General features: G+C 34.8%; 1 long non-coding RNA gene and 2 pseudogenes across 1 annotated transcript; 1 reads left to right on the top strand and 2 right to left on the bottom strand.

The window, feature by feature from the left end:
- Positions 1–5,162: 5,162 nt before the first annotated feature.
- LOC125842590 (putative disease resistance protein RGA3) lies at positions 5,163–10,176 on the bottom strand (annotated as a pseudogene).
- LOC125842598 (uncharacterized) lies at positions 7,010–18,539 on the top strand. Its single transcript, XR_007443930.1, has 2 exons — positions 7,010–7,148; positions 18,407–18,539. It is a non-coding gene; the product is annotated as an uncharacterized LOC125842598 (long non-coding RNA).
- On the bottom strand, positions 16,403–19,300 carry LOC125842597 (disease resistance protein RGA2-like; annotated as a pseudogene).
- Between the last annotated feature and the right edge of the window lie 389 nt (positions 19,301–19,689).

Consider the following 19,689-nt stretch of genomic DNA (forward strand, 5'->3'; position numbering starts at 1 on the left):
TCTCTAAGGCAGTGATTGATGGTGAAACCATGCTCTTCAACTATTTTTTGAATCTTCTTAACTGGGATGTACATTCTCCAAGGGATACTCCAACTTTTAGTGATAGCTTTAGCAAGTAGAATGGAGTCTGTTTCTCCGATGATCATATTTACTCCTCTTTGTATGCATAGTTGCATTCCGTGTAGCATGGACATGGCTTCAGCCCAATTGCTGGTTCCTTCTCCAAGATTTATAGTGAAGGCCATGATGACTTGTCCCAATGTGTTCCTCAGAATTCCACCTCCACCACACCTGCCATTAACACAAGATCCATCAGTATTGAGTTTAGCAAACATAGTTGGTGGTCTGATCCAATTCACTCTTATGGCATTTTTATGATTAATAGAGACGTCAAAGATTTGGTTAATGTTCTCCCAAGAGTTCTCAACTTTAATCCTGCCAAAATTTGACTGCAAAGTGAAAAACAAAATGTTAGTAATGTTTCTTTTTGATCTATACACAGAGGGCTTAATTGTTTCATATTTATGGTTGCATCTGCTCCTCCATAACTCCCAACAGATAAACATGGGCAACACTCTTGTGATGTATGATGCCACCGGATTGAGGACTTTCTTAATCCACCATTTTTGTAGCAGGTTCTTCAAATTAATGTTGGTGTACTCTATCCCAATGTGCGTTGCATATAGCCTCCAAATCTTCTTTGCGTGTTCACCTGCATAGAAAATATGTTCTGCACTTTCCAGAGTGGTAGGAATATTATTGTTAGTGCAACAATAACAAGTGGGAGATAAAGGGATACCAAGCCTTGCAATCTTGGCATCTGTAGGAAGTCTGTTAATAATGGCTCTCCAAGTTAAGAAGGACATTTTGAATGGGATGTCTTTATGCCATATTTTGTTAAAATATGTGATTTCAATACCCTTGTGCCTACAAATATTTCATGCCGATGTCACAGTGAAATTGCCCGCACTAGTAGGGGACCAGACATGTTTATCTTATTCTTCATTGTTCAGATTCAGCCCTAAGCCTGTGATCATGACCTTAGTCTGATTGGGAAGTTGGTTTTGCAAAATGCTCCAGTTCCACTTTCCATTTCCGAGGATTTCTTTAACCATGATATTACGGACACTAAAACCAGTAGGGAGAAGTTTGTATAGGGGTCCAATTTGGGACCAATTATCACACCATAAATTTACCTCACCTTTGCCCAAGATCCATTTGATTTCATTTTCTGCTATCTCCCTAATGTTACACATATGTTTCCACCAAGTAGATTGTCCTTTCCTCCAGGTAGCTAGAGCAGGATGGGTATTTTGGAAGTACTTGCGTTTCACAAACGCAGTCCACAATGAGTTGCTGGTTCTAAGGTTCTACCATTGCTTGTACGAGAAAGCATTGCAGACGTCGCCAATCCTTCTTATATTGATCCCTCCTTCTTCAAAAGGGAGACATAGGGTTCTCCAAGAAATCCAATGATGTTTACCACCCTCCTCTTTGCCAGACCAAAAAAATCTAGCTAAATATCTTTCAATATTATCAAGTGTGCCTTTGGTGGGTTGTAATACAGCAAGCAGATGGGTAGGGATGGCTAAGAGGACATGCTTGATGAGAACTACTCTTCCCCCAGTCGAAAGCAATTTGTTATGCCACCCATTGATTCTGTTAATGATGTTCTTGACTAACTCATTGAAGTGACTAGTCTTTTTCTTCCCACTGATAAGAGGACACCCAAGATATTTTATGGGAAATTCCTGATGATTCATACATGTAATGAGCTTTATCTTGGCAATAAAGTTTTGTTTAGTGTTATTAGTTACAGAGAAACAACTTTTGTTCTTGTTAATAAATTGACCAGAAGTATTCTCATAGACGCGGAGGGTTCTAAGGAGCATCTCAAGAGCTTCTTTACTCCTATTGCAAAATAAAATTGTATCATCTGCAAAGGAGAGATGATTCACCTGGGGTCCATTCTAGTTCATATAGAAGCTTTCGTAACCCCTTCTTCTTGGCAGATCATTAAGCATTTGAGATAATGGACCCACACTAGATAATCGTATATTTATTTGCGTAGCAAAAAATTCTTAAATCAACCCAAAATGGATTGAACTGGATGAATGTATGCCCAAATTCAATGTCCATCACTAAGTTTATATTAAATGTAGTGGCACCCACAGTCTTCAAATTTTGGATCCGCTTCTGCAAGTAGGCACTTAAACTTGCATAAAATTGAACAAATAAACACATGCGTCTTATGTGACGTCCCTACACATGCATCATATTTGCTAATTTGTTTCACCGTCAATTTGACAAATTTGATTTTATCATTGCGGAATATAACAATGTCATCAGCATAGTTTAAATGATTAACCTGAAGCCCTTAATTTGTTGTTTATGGAAAAAAAAAAGAACTTCTCACTATCTATAAGGTTATACAAGGATCTGAAAAGAACTTCAACAACCAAGATAAAAAGAAAAGGATCGGAAAAGAACTTCAATCACCCTAATTTTCCTTTCAATGTGAAAAAATAGGGTAAAAACATAAGTACCACCTAAATTATGATTGAAATATCGAGAGACCCATCTTTTCATTTCGAGGGTATATTTCCCCTTAACTTTTTAAAAACAGAATACATACCTCCCTAAGCACCAAGGTGGCAAGGAAATTGAACTTCCTTAGATTTTTTTTTTTTATCAATCCCAGTTTCCAATACTTAAAACTTTTCCAATTTAACTATTAGGGGATCAATGTGCAACACAATTTCCAAGAATTAGTATATACTACATCCATCTATTTTTAATTGTCATAATTTCCTTTTTTTAAGTCAAACGATAATAACTTTTACTAACGTTTTACTATGTATTTTTTCATCATATTGATATGCAAAAAATTGGAATTTATAGTACTTTTCGTATAGTTTTGAAACCAAAATAAGCCATTATCAAAATCAATCTACCCAAATAATACGTTTTTTTTTTAAATTTTACAAAACTAGTATAAACATATTTTTCAGTAACATTTTAGGTTATATTTTATTAAAAAAAAATTCAATGATAAAGAGACAACAGAGTAAACAGACATAAAACATTACTAACAGTAATGTCTTATAATTCGTGACTCATAGTAGTGTTCTCTTATATGGCTGAAATTGAAATTCAATTTGGTATATATCTCCTTCAACTTTATTCAACTTTCCACTACTAAAATGGGTATATATTTTGTACATACGTTCACTTGAAAATATATATGATTTTCTGATTTTTTTTTTTTTGTTTTCTTCTCTTTTCATAGACACGAATACTGATGGGGTTAAATGTTTGGCTGTTGAAGAGGAATATCGTTGCAGATTTTCTCTTTTGGCTAACTCTGCAGTTACTACCACAAGGAAACAATAAATTGTTTATTGAGGCTGCCACTGTAAACAATAAATTGTTTATCACCACTTGTTTGTTCTTGGTCCTCTTCAACAGTCAAACATTTAACCGGACTAGTATTGCCTACGCATGAAAAGAGAAAATCATATGCTATATTTTCAAATGATGTATGTACAAAATATATATTCATTCTAGTAGTGGAAAGTTGAATAAAGTTGAATGAAGCATATACAAGATTGAATTTCAATTTTCAGTCATTCTAGAGAAACGTTATTGTGAGTCACGTTTTAGTTGTAAAACATGTCTCGGAGTGACTAATTATAAAACATTATTGACAGAATAAAATATAATTTAAAACGTTACTGAGAAATACGTTTATACTAGTTTTGTAAAATTTCAAAAAAAAACATACTATTATTTTGGTGAATTGATTTTAATAATAGCTTATTTTGGTAAAAAATACTAAATAATACCATACATAATACATGAATTATTTCTCAAGAACTCTTTTGTGTAAAGATGTAAATCCACATTTAATTACAACATTAACAAGTATAATACACAAGGATCTTAGAAATAGTTGATTTGTTTCCAAAAAGAAAACCAGAAAATGACATTCAACGGCAAGAACCTGTATGGGAGACTCACAAACAAAGAAACAATTACAAATAATACTTACAACTTCATGCTAATAGATTAACACATTTGGTATGCGAGCAATTTTGTGCCAGTCTTCTCCTATTCCCTTCTCACACAGCTTGGCCACTTCTGTACTATCAGTAACCTTTAAATTTGTGAGGGCTGTTAGTTGCTGCAATCCCTTGGGTAAACATTTTAGCCTCCAGCAGCTCTCGACAGATAAATTGGTGAGTGAAGTTAAACCTTCCAACCCTTCCTGCGCAAAATTCTCTAGTGTATAACACATAGTAATTTTCAGATACTTCAAACCATTGAGACAAGCCAGGCTGGTAGGCAGTTCTTTGAGATTCTTGAACTCAGAGATATTCAAGTATTTGAGATTTGCAAGGTTTTTGAACATCTCTNGCCATTTGTTGCTTATTAACCTCTTCATCGTTCATCAATTCGTTGAACTATGTCTTCTTTCTTCACCATCTCTCATGGTTCATCACTAAGTAAAATCATGTGTCCCATTTTCAAGTAATTTGTTACCAATTTGGCATCATGGAATTGGCCACGCTAAAATTGGGACTCCGCATCCTATTGTTGAGTTCCATCCACAATGTTGAAGAATGGCTGAAAATCAACAATTCATGTGGACTGGTGCCCATCCCTTTATTATCATTCCTCTGTTTCAGGCAATCCACATGGTTTTTCCATGCTACTAACTCCATTGCAGCAGCACAAGCACCAGAAGTGAAGAAAGAGACAACAACAGGTATGTCAAATTTCATGAAAATTTCCCTCCTCGCGCGTTTTTCCCATGTGCCACAAGATTCATTGAGAAACTGATACTCAACCACTGTTAGCCAATAATTACAACATTAACAAGTATAATACAAATGGATCTTACAAATCATTGATTTGGTTTCAAAATAAAATCAGAAAATTACCTACAATGGCAGGAACCAGAGATATTCACAATTTACAAACAAATAAATAAGTAATAGATTCTCAAAGCTTATAATACAAATAGATTGTTAATTTGTTTCCAAAAGAAAATTACATGCAATGAGAGACTCAAAAACCCTAGAAAAAATGACATCCAATGGCAGGAACCAAAAAGACTCACAAACAAAGAAACAATTACAAATAATACTTACAACTTCATGCTAATAGATTAACACATTTGGTATGCGAGCAATTTTGTGCCAGTCTTCTCCTATTCCCTTCTCACACAGCTTGGCCACTTCTGTACTATCAGTAACCTTTAAATTTGTGAGGGCTGTTAGTTGCTGCAATCCCTTGGGTAAACATTTTAGCCTCCAGCAGCTCTCGACAGATAAATTGGTGAGTGAAGTTAAACCTTCCAACCCTTCCTGCGCAAAATTCTCTAGTGTATAACACATAGTAATTTTCAGATACTTCAAACCATTGAGACAAGCCAGGCTGGTAGGCAGTTCTTTGAGATTCTTGAACTCAGAGATATTCAAGTATTTGAGATTTGCAAGGTTTTTGAACATCTCTTCTGGGAGTGAAGTAGCTTCTTTGTTATCCCTAATGCTGAGGGCAGTAAGAGCCCTAAGATTAGATATGGACCTGAAACCTGTTGCATCTGCCTCCCCCACAAATTCCAATTCCTTGACAGAAGAAAGAGTCGGAAAAACAAACACAGGGCATTGGGCAATCTCCATATCTTCAAGCACAGGGAATTGCTCTTCTCCTTCCTTTTTCAGCAATCCTTTCAGATTAGGAAATCCGCTTATACAAAGTTTTCTCAGAGATGGAAACCTTCTTCTTGTAGGGAATCCAGAATGAACATCAACATACTCCGCAGACCCCTTCCGTAACACTAGAGTTTCTAGACAAGGCAGCTCACCAAAGGGTGGTAAGCACGAGCAGTTTTCACAACCTCTAATTGTAATAGAGACAACATTTTTCAAAACTGAGTGATTTATCCAGTCTGGGAGACGGCTTCCTATGAAGTCATTGATTCTTAAAGAAGTCAGATTGGGGTGTGGTTTGAGGGCTTCAAGCACTTTAACTTCTTCTGATTCATAACTGTGCGGTCTGTTCCAAATCAAGCTTAAAGAGCGCAGATTTGCTTTTGCATATAAATTAGCTTCTTTTGCATCCATGTCATTCTTCACTCTCTCAAGATGACGGATTGAAATTGAGCCTTAGAGATTTAGGTTCGGAGTTCACCAAGTTGAGAACCTTTCTTCCTTCTTACAGCAAAGTGACCAAGAGTCTTAAGGGATGTCAAAGATCCTATTCTTGATGGCATACAAGTCAAGCTATTGTAATCATCAAGTACAAGATTTCGGAGGCTAACAAGTTTACTTGTTTGTTTTGGCAAACAACAAAGTATTGAGCACAACGGTAGATCAAGAGTCTGCAGATTTTGAAGCTTGCACAACCTTTCTGGAAGACTTCGCATGTAATTTCAAGACAGGTTCAAATATCTTAAATGTACTAGATCTCCAATGGAAGACGGTAACTGCTTAAGGTTTAAGTTACTTAGATTGAGCACCCTCAACGAGACAAACTGTTTCAAGAGTGAAGGATAGAAATATGACACAACTTTAGCAAAACCAATGGGCTTCCTAATGTATATAATCTACATCTTCAATGAAACCAATGTGCATCATATTGCACTGAACTACTACATTTATTTCACGGATATTGATGTTTGATGTGTTTGCTGAAAACAGAGATGTAGCCAAATCATGGATGAGATCATGCATCTTGAAATAAGTTTTACCATATTTGACTTCAATATTTTGGAAGAAAGACCTCAAATATAATTCATTCCATACTTCACTACCCACATCCTCTAGCTCCAAGTTTCCTTTCGATGAAAGAAAACCGTGTGCCATCCAAAGAAAGATTAGATATTCCTTTTCCATTTTGGTATCCTTTGGGAACACCGCAGAATACACAAAGCATTGTTTCAAATCAAGTGGAAGATGATGATAATTCAGTCTCAGGGAAGACAGAATAGAACTTTCATCTTGAGGCAAATTCCAAATTTCACTATCTCTCACATTTTCCCACTCTCTTTCTTCTCTCTTGAAGAGCAAAATACCTCCAAGAGTCGTGGCTGCTAGAGGCACACCACCACATTTTTTCACAATCTCCTTTCCGATAGCCACAAGGTTAGGATTTATTTCTTTTTGCTGTCCAAATGCACTTTGCATAATCAGCGACAAACAATCTTCTTGAGACAGATATGACAATTCATATGGTTGTAGTGTTCCCATAATTGATCCAACCTTTTCAAGACGAGTAGTGATTAGAACAAAAGCACCACTTGCTCCAACATTCAAGACTGCTCTTAAATCAGCTCATTTCTGTTGAAAACATCATCTAAGACAAGCAAGTATCTTTTTCCGTTCAGCAACTTCTGAAGCTTCTTTTGAAGTGGATCCAAGTCCATGTCACTGAGTGACGTTCCTTCAATAGATTCTACGATTGCCTTTATCAATCTCTTCTCATCAAAATCTTCCGAGACACAAATCCATATTTTGGGATTGAAATGGTCAGTTACTCTCAGATCATGGAAGACCATTTGGGCAAGAGTCGTCTTTCCTAGTCCCCCCAAACCAAGTATTGGGAGGACTGAAAGTTCTTGGGCATTGTTTATCAAGATTTTCACTATCTCATACATATACAAATACACATACATATATTTCCATCCTATACACTTATAATTATATAAATACAGATTTTATAATTATACAAATACAGATTTTATTATACAAATTACAATGTATAAATGAATTTATACAAAATTATTTGTATAAAATTGGATGTATCTAGCGAATTATACAAATCAAAAGCTCCATAGCAAATATTTAATTTGATATGGAGCGCAATTATGCAAACTATAACTATAACATACAAATATGATTTTTATGTTTGTTGTATGTGAAAGTTGCTCATAATAATATGATAACACTATTTATTAATTAAATATCATTTGTCGTATGTTTTTCTCTCTTTTAATTACTTTTTTTTTTATTTTTCTTCTTCTTTTTTCGTTTTAAATATTCACCATCATAGTTCATATCTAATTAACTATTCAATTGTTACTCTTAATATTCATAACTTTCAAATATTTAATTTAAAAACTTTAAGATGTCTTTTGATATTTCTCTACTTTTATCAATACAAATCATCTTTTTTATTTATTTCATGAAAAGAATCTCTACCCAAGGTTTTCCACTTTATTGTACAGTTAAAGTAGCAAAGCGCTTGAATCATTATTAAGGCTTTTGGATTTTGATTGATTATAGGAGAAGGTATCGTCAAGAACTCAAAAAATTATGTATTAATTATGTGTTTCTTTTACCATTATATTGTTATAATTAAAGTCGTAACACGGATATGAATGTTGTATTTGTTCTTATCTATTTATTTTTTTTGGCATAATACATAAATTTGTCTTTTAACTTGGCCTCATTTTTCCAACTTTGGTGTGCACAAGTAGACACTTAAACTTATATAAAGTTGAACAAGTAGGCAGATGAGTCCTATATGACATAATACACATAGGACACCATGTAGGATGTAAATTGCCATGTAGGATGCCACATAGGACGTGTGCGTCTATTTGCTTAACTTTATGCAAATTTAATTGTTTACATGTGCACACCCAAAGTTAAAATACCTAAATGTGAAATGACTTATGTTTATATATTATGCCTTTTTTTATATTCTCTATCTATTATACTTCTTTAATTTAATCTTCTATGAAATTCTGAATGTTGTAAGTCTCTATTTTTATGTGTGCTGAAATTAATCATTCATGACTTATATTTGGTTTTTAATGTACTTTTATAATATTTTTATACTTCCTCCGTCTCATTTTATGTGTCACTTTTCGGATTTCGAGATTCAAACAAGTCTATCTTTGATCGTGAGTTTTTTATAGATCTTTTAAACATTTTGAATTATCAATTATTGTGACTTATAGTACTTTTTACGTAGTTTACAAATATATAAATTCATTCCAAAAAAATTGAAGATCCCATGCGCAAATTTCCGGTCAAACTTAAACTATTTGACTCTCGAAAAATGAAAAATGCCACATAAATTGGAACAGAAGGAGTAATACTTTTCTTATCGATGTGGTTTCTGTTAAGTAGCTATTTATATGTGTAGTTATTGAGGATAAATCATATCGGTATATATATTGATCATATCTTTAGAGGCTATTTATATTATCTTAATTTGTTTTCCATATTTCTTCCTTGATGGACAAGGGGCCATTTAATTATTATGAATTTTATTTAATGAATAAAATATAAATTGGTAAAATTAATATTGTTATAATAAACTCAACTTTATAATAATTGTATGGAACAAACATGCAAGGCACCCAGAAACTAGTAATAAGGTCTAAAACAACTGAAGCTTTGTTTGTCATTTAGACTCGGGGGATATTCTATGAGTAAGCTATGGATTTATCTGAGCCCATATATATCAGCATGTATATATATGTTAAAAACTTCACTAAACACATACAGGTAATAGATTTTGAACCCAATAAACGAATCGGAATCAATCTGTTTAACGAACATTTAGATTAGAAAAAATATTTGAAACTTACCCTCAGCCCAAAAACATACATGAACTTGATAATTGTCAAAATATGGATATAAACTATGTTGTAATTGTAATACTAATTTGTGTGAGAATATTTAAGATACGCACCTGTTTGAGGTCTAGCAGCTTGTCTCTCTATAGGCCTTATATCCAAATGAAACTTGATTCGATCCGCAGCAATTGCATCTAGTTTCTTCATAATGTTTTTCATCTTTTTCCCAATCTTGTAACGGAAAGCGATAGCCTTTGGATGATAACTCCCATATTTAGACTGGTTGAGTCTTGCTGCCTCAGTTTTACATTCATCCAAGATGTCATCAGCTTCATATGCAGCAACATTGAGATTCTGCAGCCAGTTTCCAATTGGTTTGTCCTTCAGTTGCTTCTCCTGAGCATCTTCAAGCACAGCTTGGATCATCGTAAACGTTCTTTGAAGCGTTTCAAATTCGTCCTTAAAACCAAGAATCAATCCAACTTCCCCTTGGATGAAAGAAGTCAGATTCTCTAACAGAATTTGAAGGAGAGATTCAGCCATATGTTCAATTCACTATTAGATATTTGGAAGTATTGTGAGTTAGCAATAATATGTTGCAAACTCAATTGTTAAATGGAAACTGCAAACTGTACCTGCCTATGGGGCCATGTCTCTCAATTATTCAATGGTAACCACCAAATTTACTTACTATACGCAATGAAAATTGTACTGAAATCACCAAACCAATTTGGTGGGCAATAACTAGTACTTAGTACTCCCTCTACTCCATATTAAAGTGAATTGTTGACTCTTTCATACTTCCTCCTTAAAATGACAAGAACTTTGATTAATATTTTACGATATATGTAAGAAATTGCAATTTTGACTTTCAATAAGCGTAAGAAATTGCAATTTTATAAGATTGACATGTGAAGTTTATGGGCCCATTTGTACAACTTTTTTTGAAAAATGGCATAGCATATCAATCTATATTGTAAATTGGCAATAAATAACCACTTTTATTTTTTGGCAAAAAAAAGTATTTTTATATTTATTTTATCATTTAATAGCCAAGCTTTGTATTTATTGAAACGTCAAATTACTTTTTTCTTTTTTTCTCTCTCTTTTTCCAAGACCTGTCAATATTTTGTTTGATTTGAAATTTTATGAGATACTCTTATAACTCTTGTCTTAGAAGCGATACTTAACCCAAAGTTTCAAAGAACACGTGTCTTGATTAATGAGATGCTCTATAACTCTAATTTTAGATGCAATAGTTTCAAAACAATAAGTTACGCCTTGTGGGAAAGACTTGACACTACCATATTGTGTCTTGATTTATAAGATATTCTATAACTCTTGCCTTAGAGGTAATATTTAGTCCAAAGACTTGCAAAGAACAAGTTTACATTTCATGGTAAGAGTTGCCACAATCTTATTGTGTTTTGATTTATGAAATGTTCTATAACTCATTTCTCTAAGGCAAGAGCTAGACCAAAAACTTCAAAACAACAAGTTACACATCACGAGCAAGATTTGACAGCTTAAATTTGTTATTAATTTATTCATGTACAAATAATCAATTAGCAAACACAAGTAATTTGAAGATTGATAAATACAAGCTACTCCTAANGATTAATGATATGCTCTATAACTCTTATTTTAGATGCAATAGTTTAAAAACAATAAGTTACGCCTCGTGGGAAAGACTTGACACTACCATATTATGTCTTGATTTATCAGATGTTCTATAACTCTTGCCTTACAGGTAATACTTAGTCCAAAAACTTTCAAGGAACAAGTTATATTTCATGGACAAGAGTTGACTCTATCTTATTGTGTTTGGATTTATGAAATGCTCTATAACTCTTTTCTCTAAGGCAAGAGTTAAACCAAAAACTTCAAAACAACAAGTTACACATCACGAGCAAGATTTGACAGCTTAAATTTGTTATTAATTTATTCATGTACAAATAATCAATTAGCAAACACAAGTAATTTGAAGATTGATAAATACAAGCTACTCCTAACTCGCTTATCAATGTTTCTCATGGCGTTTGGAGAGGAGGCATATAGTGCATTTGCATTGCTAGCCAAAGCGATCCTAAGTTTTGTTTATATGTTGTAAAGATCATAAATTGCAATGTCTAAATGTATTATCAAATTCTCGAGATTTTCTTACACCAAATGACATTTGTGTTGTTATAAAAATCAAGTGAAAAAGCTAAGGCTTGTGCTGGGAATCTGACTAGTGATTCAGTCAAACTTGATTGCGATGTCCTCAATTTGGTGTACACGTAATTTTGTTAAGCATCTAAAACATGTGGTTGATACGCCCGGCAGGTGGTGTTAACGGGTGCCAGTCACGTCTGCGGGTATTTTGGAATTGACATTTTCGTGCATTCATCATGTCATATTTTGAATCCTCCTGGATGTCTAAGCCATTGCCAAGTTTGCTGATTGTTTTTCTATCTTGTAAATCTGCAGGGAAGAAGTGCAGACTCCTTATCCCTATATTTTGGCGAGGATTTAGCTCGATGCCCCTTTGAGCAAGGTTAGAGATAGATACATATGTTATAATTTTTCTTGCTGTATTATCACTTATCAGTCATCTGGCAAGATTTCTGGAAAAGAAGAAACTACAGTCGTTTGACAGTTTAACAAACACCCTTGGTAATATAGCTATTCCAGTAGTGTTTATCAGTGATACAATCTTTTGTGTTGTGCTTAGTAGTTCAACTTTGTACATATATAATAGTTTTGGGCATTTGTACTTTCTAGGATGAAATATTTTTTGTTTGAATACTAGTTTCCTTTTATCCACAATGAAGTCACTTGTACAATTTGCATCACCTATTCCTCCGTAAAGTTTGAATGTTACCTGTGTGGGAGGCTCCAAGTCACAAGCAAAGAAACAATTACAAATACTAATTGTTACGAATATCCAGATACGGAATGTGAGCAATTTTGTGCCAGTCTTCTCCTATTCCCTTCTCACACCGCTTGATCAGCGTTGGACACATCATAATTGTTAAACTTGTGAGGGCTGTTAGGTGCTGCAATCCCTCCGGTAAACATTTTAGCATCTCATAGTCATAAACAGATAACAGAGTGAGTGAAGTTAAACCTTTCACTCCTTCCTCTGGGAGACTCTCTAGTGCGTCACACAGTGTGATTAGGGCTAGGGTTTGTGATTAGTCTCCTGAAATCTTCTTCTTGTTTCTGAATTCTATTTGTGGTAAATAATTCCTTATTTATAAGAATTATTAATGTAGTTTAACAATTTAATACTTTTTTATTTATAGAATATTGAATTTCATGTTTGGATTATTTTTTTTTACAGAATGTAATTTCATGTTTTTTGCATCTTTTTTGGTTTGTTGTTTGTGTATGAAATTTTTATTTATGTTAGGAAAAGATGTCAATGGAGGCTAATGAAGACGTTTATGAGGAATCTTGTGAGATTTGTTCATCAATCACTACAAAACGAGCAAAAAAATCGACTTCTGATGTTTGGAAAAGTTTTCTGAAATTGCCTCCTACTACAAGAAATGAAAGGTTTAAAGCTCAATGTAAGGTATGTAAAAAGATCTTTATAGCACACTTTGTTTCTGGAACTTCAAATTTGAAACGACATATTAGTTTACACTTAGACAAAGGACAAGAGCATAGGGTTGAGCCAATTGATCAAACAATTTATCGTGAGAAAGTATCTGTGGCCATTCTAAAGCATAATTATCCTTTTAGCTGTGCCGCACATCAAGGAAATAGAGATATTCATTTATACTTAAACTCAACTGTGAAAACCATTTCAAGAAATACCGGCAAGTCTGATATTTTGAAGATGTATGATAGGGAAAAAGAATATCTAAAAAATGAGCTCGCAATGATTCCTAGTAGAGTGTGTTTGACTTCAGACATGTGGACTTCTTTAGCGTCAAATGGATATATGTGTTTAACTGCTCATTATGTTGATTTGAATTGGATTCTTCAAAAGAGAGTGTTGATTTTCCGCCATGTGCCCCCTCCACATTCTGGTGCTGTTTTGGGTCCTTTACTAATTGAGTTTGTTAAGGAATGGGGTATTGAAAAAAAGATCTTCTCTCTTACTTTGGATACCGCAACTTGTAATAAGGGTGTGATAACTAATTTAAAAGAACACTTATCTTTGATGCAAGCACTTGTTTGTGATGGAAAGTTCTTTCATGTTCGTTGTGGAAACCACATCTTGAATTTAATTGTGAAGTCGGGATTGGAAAAAGTTGATGCAGCTATTGTAAAGATTAGAGAAGGTATTAAGCATATTAAACATTCAGAAGGAAGAATCTTAAAGTTTGTGGAATGCATCAAAAATCTTGGGTTGCGGTTGGAATTCCACTTATCTAATGCTTGACAGTGCAATCCTCTACCAACAAGCTTATATTCAATATAAATTGATTGATATTGATTTTAAACATGATCTTTCTGAGGAGGAATGGAAAAGGGTAGAGACGATTGCTCAATTTTTAAAACCATTTTATAACATTACTACATTGTTCTCTGGAAGTCGATATCCAACTGCTAATTTATATCTACATAACGTGTGGAAAATTCAGAAGTTATTAGAGGAAGAAAAATATAGTTTTGATCCAGTGATGAGTGAAATGGCTCCATCGATGTTAAAGAAGTTCAAAAAATATTGGAAGTCTTACAGTATGATCTTATCACTAGCCATTGTTCTTGATCCTCGATATAAGCTTAAGTTTGTGAAATTTATTTTCTCTAAAATTGACCTTGAGACGGTTGAAGCAAAGGTTAAAGTCGTTGAAGATAATTTAAATTTGCTATTCAAAGAATACTATGTACCTTCGACCACAATTTCCTTGTCGGGGGAAACTAGTAATGAAACAAGGGATGAACTTGAGGAGTTCGGTACGTTTGATTATCAGTTGGGGTGTGGTAAAAATAAAACACAACTAGATTTGTATTTGGAGGAGCCCAATCTTGACCGTAAAGCAAATTCGGATCTGGATGTACTTACCTATTGGAAGGAAAATAAACGAAGGTATCCCGAACTTTCATTGATGGCAAGGGATGTCTTGAGCATACCTATTACCACAGTAGCCTCTGAATCTAACTTTAGCATTGGAGGTCATATTATTGGAAAATATACAAGCTCTATTTTACCTGCAAATGCGGAGGCAAAGTTATGTACTAGAGATTGGCTTTGTGGCAAGAAGGTAAATCATTCTACACATATTACATATTTTCTTTGTTTTGTTACAAGTTGGTGTTTCAGTAAATATTTTTTCTTCCTTTTGTTTGTTTTCTTAAAGTTCCAATGAATCTGATTCTGATGATGATGAGATTGCGGTAGACCTTCAACCGTATTTTGATAGAATGCAACACGCTTGCAATTGATCTTTTAGGCTGACATGCTTTAGTTAGGAGCTTTATCTGTTTCATGTAAGTTTTACTATCTCTTAAACTATGTGCTCTGCTTCATTATAGAATTTAAGCTTACCCTACACTCCCACATAGTCTGATGGATGTAGTTTGACAGTTTCAACACTATAATTTCCCTATAAACCAAGTTTTTTTACTCAAATGTTGTAACTTTAGTTGGTTTTCTCTTCTCTTTATGCCTGCATTTGTGTATCGTTGTTCTTACTAATATTAGTATAAAAGGCATTCAAGCTGGAATCTAGTTTGATTATGTCCTGGACTAGTTCTATTACCTATATCTTTCTGCATATCAAAATGTTGTATCTTGTATTCATCTATTTGCTGGGTTGTTAATAGATGCTTTGGTGAAGCACTTGGCGTTGAGGACGGCCATGGTAGCTATGGTGGCTGCCATTTTCTTTCTTTAGTGGGATTGAAAACTTGCAAAATGTGTGGTTGGTTAAATGTAGATGTAGAAATATATAAAAAGAAGATAGTGTGATTAAATCTTTGTAGAAACTCATAGAACTTTAACCATCCATCTTTGATGACCTTCAAGTGATCCTTTTAATTGTTATGCATTGCAGAATAATTTATGTATGCTTGAAGTATGTACTGCATGGCCTATGTATTTACTATTTTAGTTTTAAAACATGATTTCCTAACGTCAAGTCTGCTTGCAGTTGGAATGTAATTAATTATATTGCAAATTCTAGAATCACAGGAGAGTAACAATGTTTAGTAACAATGTATTTACTTTTTAAATTTGTTTCACCTTGTGCAGCAAGTCCAAATGTAGTTTTGAGGAAGTGGAAACACTGCGGAGATGAAGAAAGAGGCTGCAAGATCGACTATAATAGCATTTGACTTATGTTTTTCGTTTATTATATTCAGGCATGTGAGCCTGTTATGTTTTTATGCAGTAAATGAATGTTTTAGACAGTGTTTGTTGTAAATACTTTTTGGTTACATTCCAATGGAGATGGTTGCTTATTAGTAATTGGGAGCTATCAAAGTTTTCTCTATGTATGAGGTGTTTTTGTGTATTGAAAATAAAGGAAATTGGTGTAATTGTAGTAGTTTGTGTAAGTTGCTTTCTGTTAGCACTCGTCTCTTTTCTTGGAGACGAGAGAACTATTGGAGAATTGATGCTCTTTAAATGGGTATAACTAGTATTTTACCCAACCCATTTTATACCCAATCCATATTTTACCCATATTAAAATGGGCGGGTTGTATTGTTACCCATTTTTCCTCAACCCATTTTTAACCCGCCCAAATTTTACCCAACCCGCCCATTTGCCACCACTAGTCACACCTATGAATCCACAGACTCTTCAAAGCATTGAGACAAGCCAGGCTGGTAGGCAGCTCTTTGAGCTTGAAGAAGTAAGAGTGAAAGGATTTTCCAAAGTGATAATCAACATCATGTTAGCCAACATTACATATCCAATAAAACAGTAGAGTGAATGTATTTTACATTTACAAAGCACCTAATTCAAACAGATCGTCCATTTGCAGATTAGGAATGTGAGCAATTTTGTGCCAGTCTTCTCCTATTCCCTTCTCACACCGCTTGGCCAGTGTTGGACATCTCCTAAGTTTTAAACTTGTGAGGGCTGTTAGGTGCTGCAATCCCTCCGGTAAAAATTTTATCATCTCACAGTCATATACAAATAACTCTGTGAGTGAAGTTAAACCTTTCACCCCTTCCTCGGGGAGACTCTCTAGTGCGCTACAGCTATGAATTTCCAGTGTCTTCAAAGCATTGAGACAAGCCAAGCTGCTAGGAAGCTCTTTGAGATTGTAAAAGAGAGAGATTTTCAAGTATTTGAGATTTGCAAAGCTTTTGAAAATCTCTTCCGGGAGCGAAGTAGCTTCATTGTTATGGCTAATATGGAGGGAAGTAAGAGCCCTAAAATTAGAAGAAAGGGTTGTATAAACAAACATATGGCAATAAAAAATCGTCATCCGTTCAAGCACAGGGAATTTCTCTTCTCCTTCCTTTTTCAGCAATCCTTTCAGATTTAGGAAATTCACCTATAAAAAGTTTTCTCAGAGATGGAAACCTTCTTCTTGTAGGGAATCCAGAATCAACATACTCCACTTCCGCAGACCCTTTCTGTAACTCTAGACGTTTTAGACAAGGCAGCTCACCAAAGGGTGGTAAGCATGAGCAGTTTTTGCAACCACTGATTTCAATAGAGACAACATTTTTCAAAACTGAGTGATTCATCCACTCAGGGAAACGGAATCCTCTGAAGCCACTGATTGTTAAACAAGTCAGATTGGGGTGTGGTTTGAGGGCTTCAATCACTCTAACTTCTTCTGATTCATATATATGCGGTCCTTTCCTACTCCAATTCATGATTAAAGAGTGCAGATTCCCCTTTGCAGATAAATTGGCTTCTTTTGCATCCATAACATTCTTCACTCTCTCAAGATGTGTGATTTCAATTGAGCCATAGAGATTTACATCTCGTAGTTTACCAAGTTGATAACCTTTCTTCTGAATTCCCACAGCAAATCCACTTAGAGTCTTAAGGAATGTCAAAGATCCTATCCTTGGTGGCATAGAATTCAATTCATCGCAACCATGAAGTAAAAGATTTCGGAGACTACCAAGTTTACTTGTTTCTTTTGGCAAACAAGAAAGAGAGTAGCAATTATGTAGATCAAGAGTCTGCAGATTTTGAAGCTTGCATAACTGCTTCGGAAGACTACGAATTCCAGAATTCTCAGACAAGTCCAGGCATCTCATATGTACTAGATCTCCAATGGAAGAGGATAACTCCTCAAAGTGTAAGTTACTTAGATTAAGCACTCTTAACGAGACAAACTTTTGCGACAGAGAGGGAGAGTAAGAAGACACCACTTCAGTGAAACCAATGGACATCATCTTATGTGGGTAACCTTTTACATTTATTTCGCGGATATTGCTACTTGATGTGCTTGCTGAAAACAGAGATGTAGCCAAATCATGGATGAGATCATGCATCTTGAAATAAGTTTTACCACATTTAGCTTCAATCTCTTGGAAAAAAGACCTCAAGCATAATTCTTTCGATACTTCATTACCCACATCCTCTGGCTGTAATTTTCCTTCCAATAAAAGAAAGCCGTGCGCCATCCAGAGAGAGATTAGCTTTTCTTTTTCCATTTTGGTGTCCTTTGGGAATACTGCACAATATGCAAGGCATTGTCTCAAATCAAGTGGAAGATGATGATAACTAAGCCTTAGGGCAGGCAAAATAGACCTTTCATCTTGAGGTAAATTCCAAATCTCACTATCTCTCACATGTTCCCATTCTCTTTCTTCTCTCTTGAAGCGCAAAATACCTCCAAGAGTCTTGGCTGCTAGAGGCACACCACCACTTTTTTTCACAATCTCTTTTCCGATAGCCACAAGGTTAGGATTTATTTCTTCCTGATGTCCAAATGCACATTGTATGAACAACAACCAACAATCTTCTTGAGACAGATTTGACAATTCATATGGTTGCAAAGTTCCCATAATTGATCCAACCTTTTCAAGACGAGTAGTGGCTAGAACAAAAGCACCACTTGCTCCAACCTTCAAGACTGCTCTTAAATTAGCCCACTTCTGTTGATCTTCATTCCAAACATCATCTAAGACAAGAAAGTATCTTTTTCCATTCAGCAACTCCTGAAGCTTCTTTTGAAGTGGAGCCAAGTCCATCTCACCAAGTAGTGGCCTTCCTTCAATAGATTCTATGATTGCCTTTAGTAACCTCTTCTCATCAAAATCTTCCGAGACACAAATCCATATTTTGGAATGGAAATGCTCAGTAATTCTCTGGTCATTGAAGACCATTTGGGCAAGAGTCGTTTTTCCTAGTCCCCCCATACCAAGTATTGGGAGGACTGAAAGGTGTTGGGCATCACTAACATTGTTTATCAGGATTTTCACTATCTCATCTTCCTCTTTGTCTCTTCCATAAACTTGGGGTTCAGTTAATACAGAACCTGGTGCAAGCAACGTCCACATGAGAATATTATTGCATTCAAACTCATTAGGAGACAGCAGAAAATAGAGAATATTTTTGCACAATATACTCCCAAATATACCCACCCTTTATTCTTTGGCACAAATTTGCCCTTGATCTTGACGGAATGACACGTGACAGGCACATAATCAAATAATTCACCGCCAATGCTTTTAGGTTACTCCTCCATATCATGATTTGAATTTGGTAGCGTTATTAGAGGATGATATTGTCACTCTCTTCCAACTTAATAAGTTTCTATTCTATTTGTAATTTTATTGTTTTTGATAATATTCCATTATGGCACCTTGATATTATTTTGCTGAACTTGGTACTTTAACGAAAGAAATGAACGATGGAATTCTATGCTCCAACTTTATTCCCTATATTCCACTCTGAAAGATGCCTAATCATTTTTTTTCTTTGTTAGACAAAATTTACACTCAGCTGTCTGGAAAGGCTACCGTCGTTGGGATTAACATGGCCTGTTTTTTTTGGGATTAAGGACCCAAGTGCAGCACATAGAGAAACAGAATAGAAGAAAACCTCTTTTCTCTGAGCTGCTTTGTTAAGAAAAGCAAAACGGATCGAGTGTTCCAAGTTTATAGGTAAAGAAAAGAATTCAAAGCAAAGGGAATGGGTAGTGGATGAGTTAAACAGGTGGATTTCTAAAGAAGGGTATATT

The sequence above is a fragment of the Solanum stenotomum genome, chromosome 10, assembly GCF_019186545.1.
Source record: "Solanum stenotomum isolate F172 chromosome 10, ASM1918654v1, whole genome shotgun sequence".
In the NCBI taxonomy this organism is placed as follows: Eukaryota; Viridiplantae; Streptophyta; class Magnoliopsida; order Solanales; family Solanaceae; genus Solanum; species Solanum stenotomum.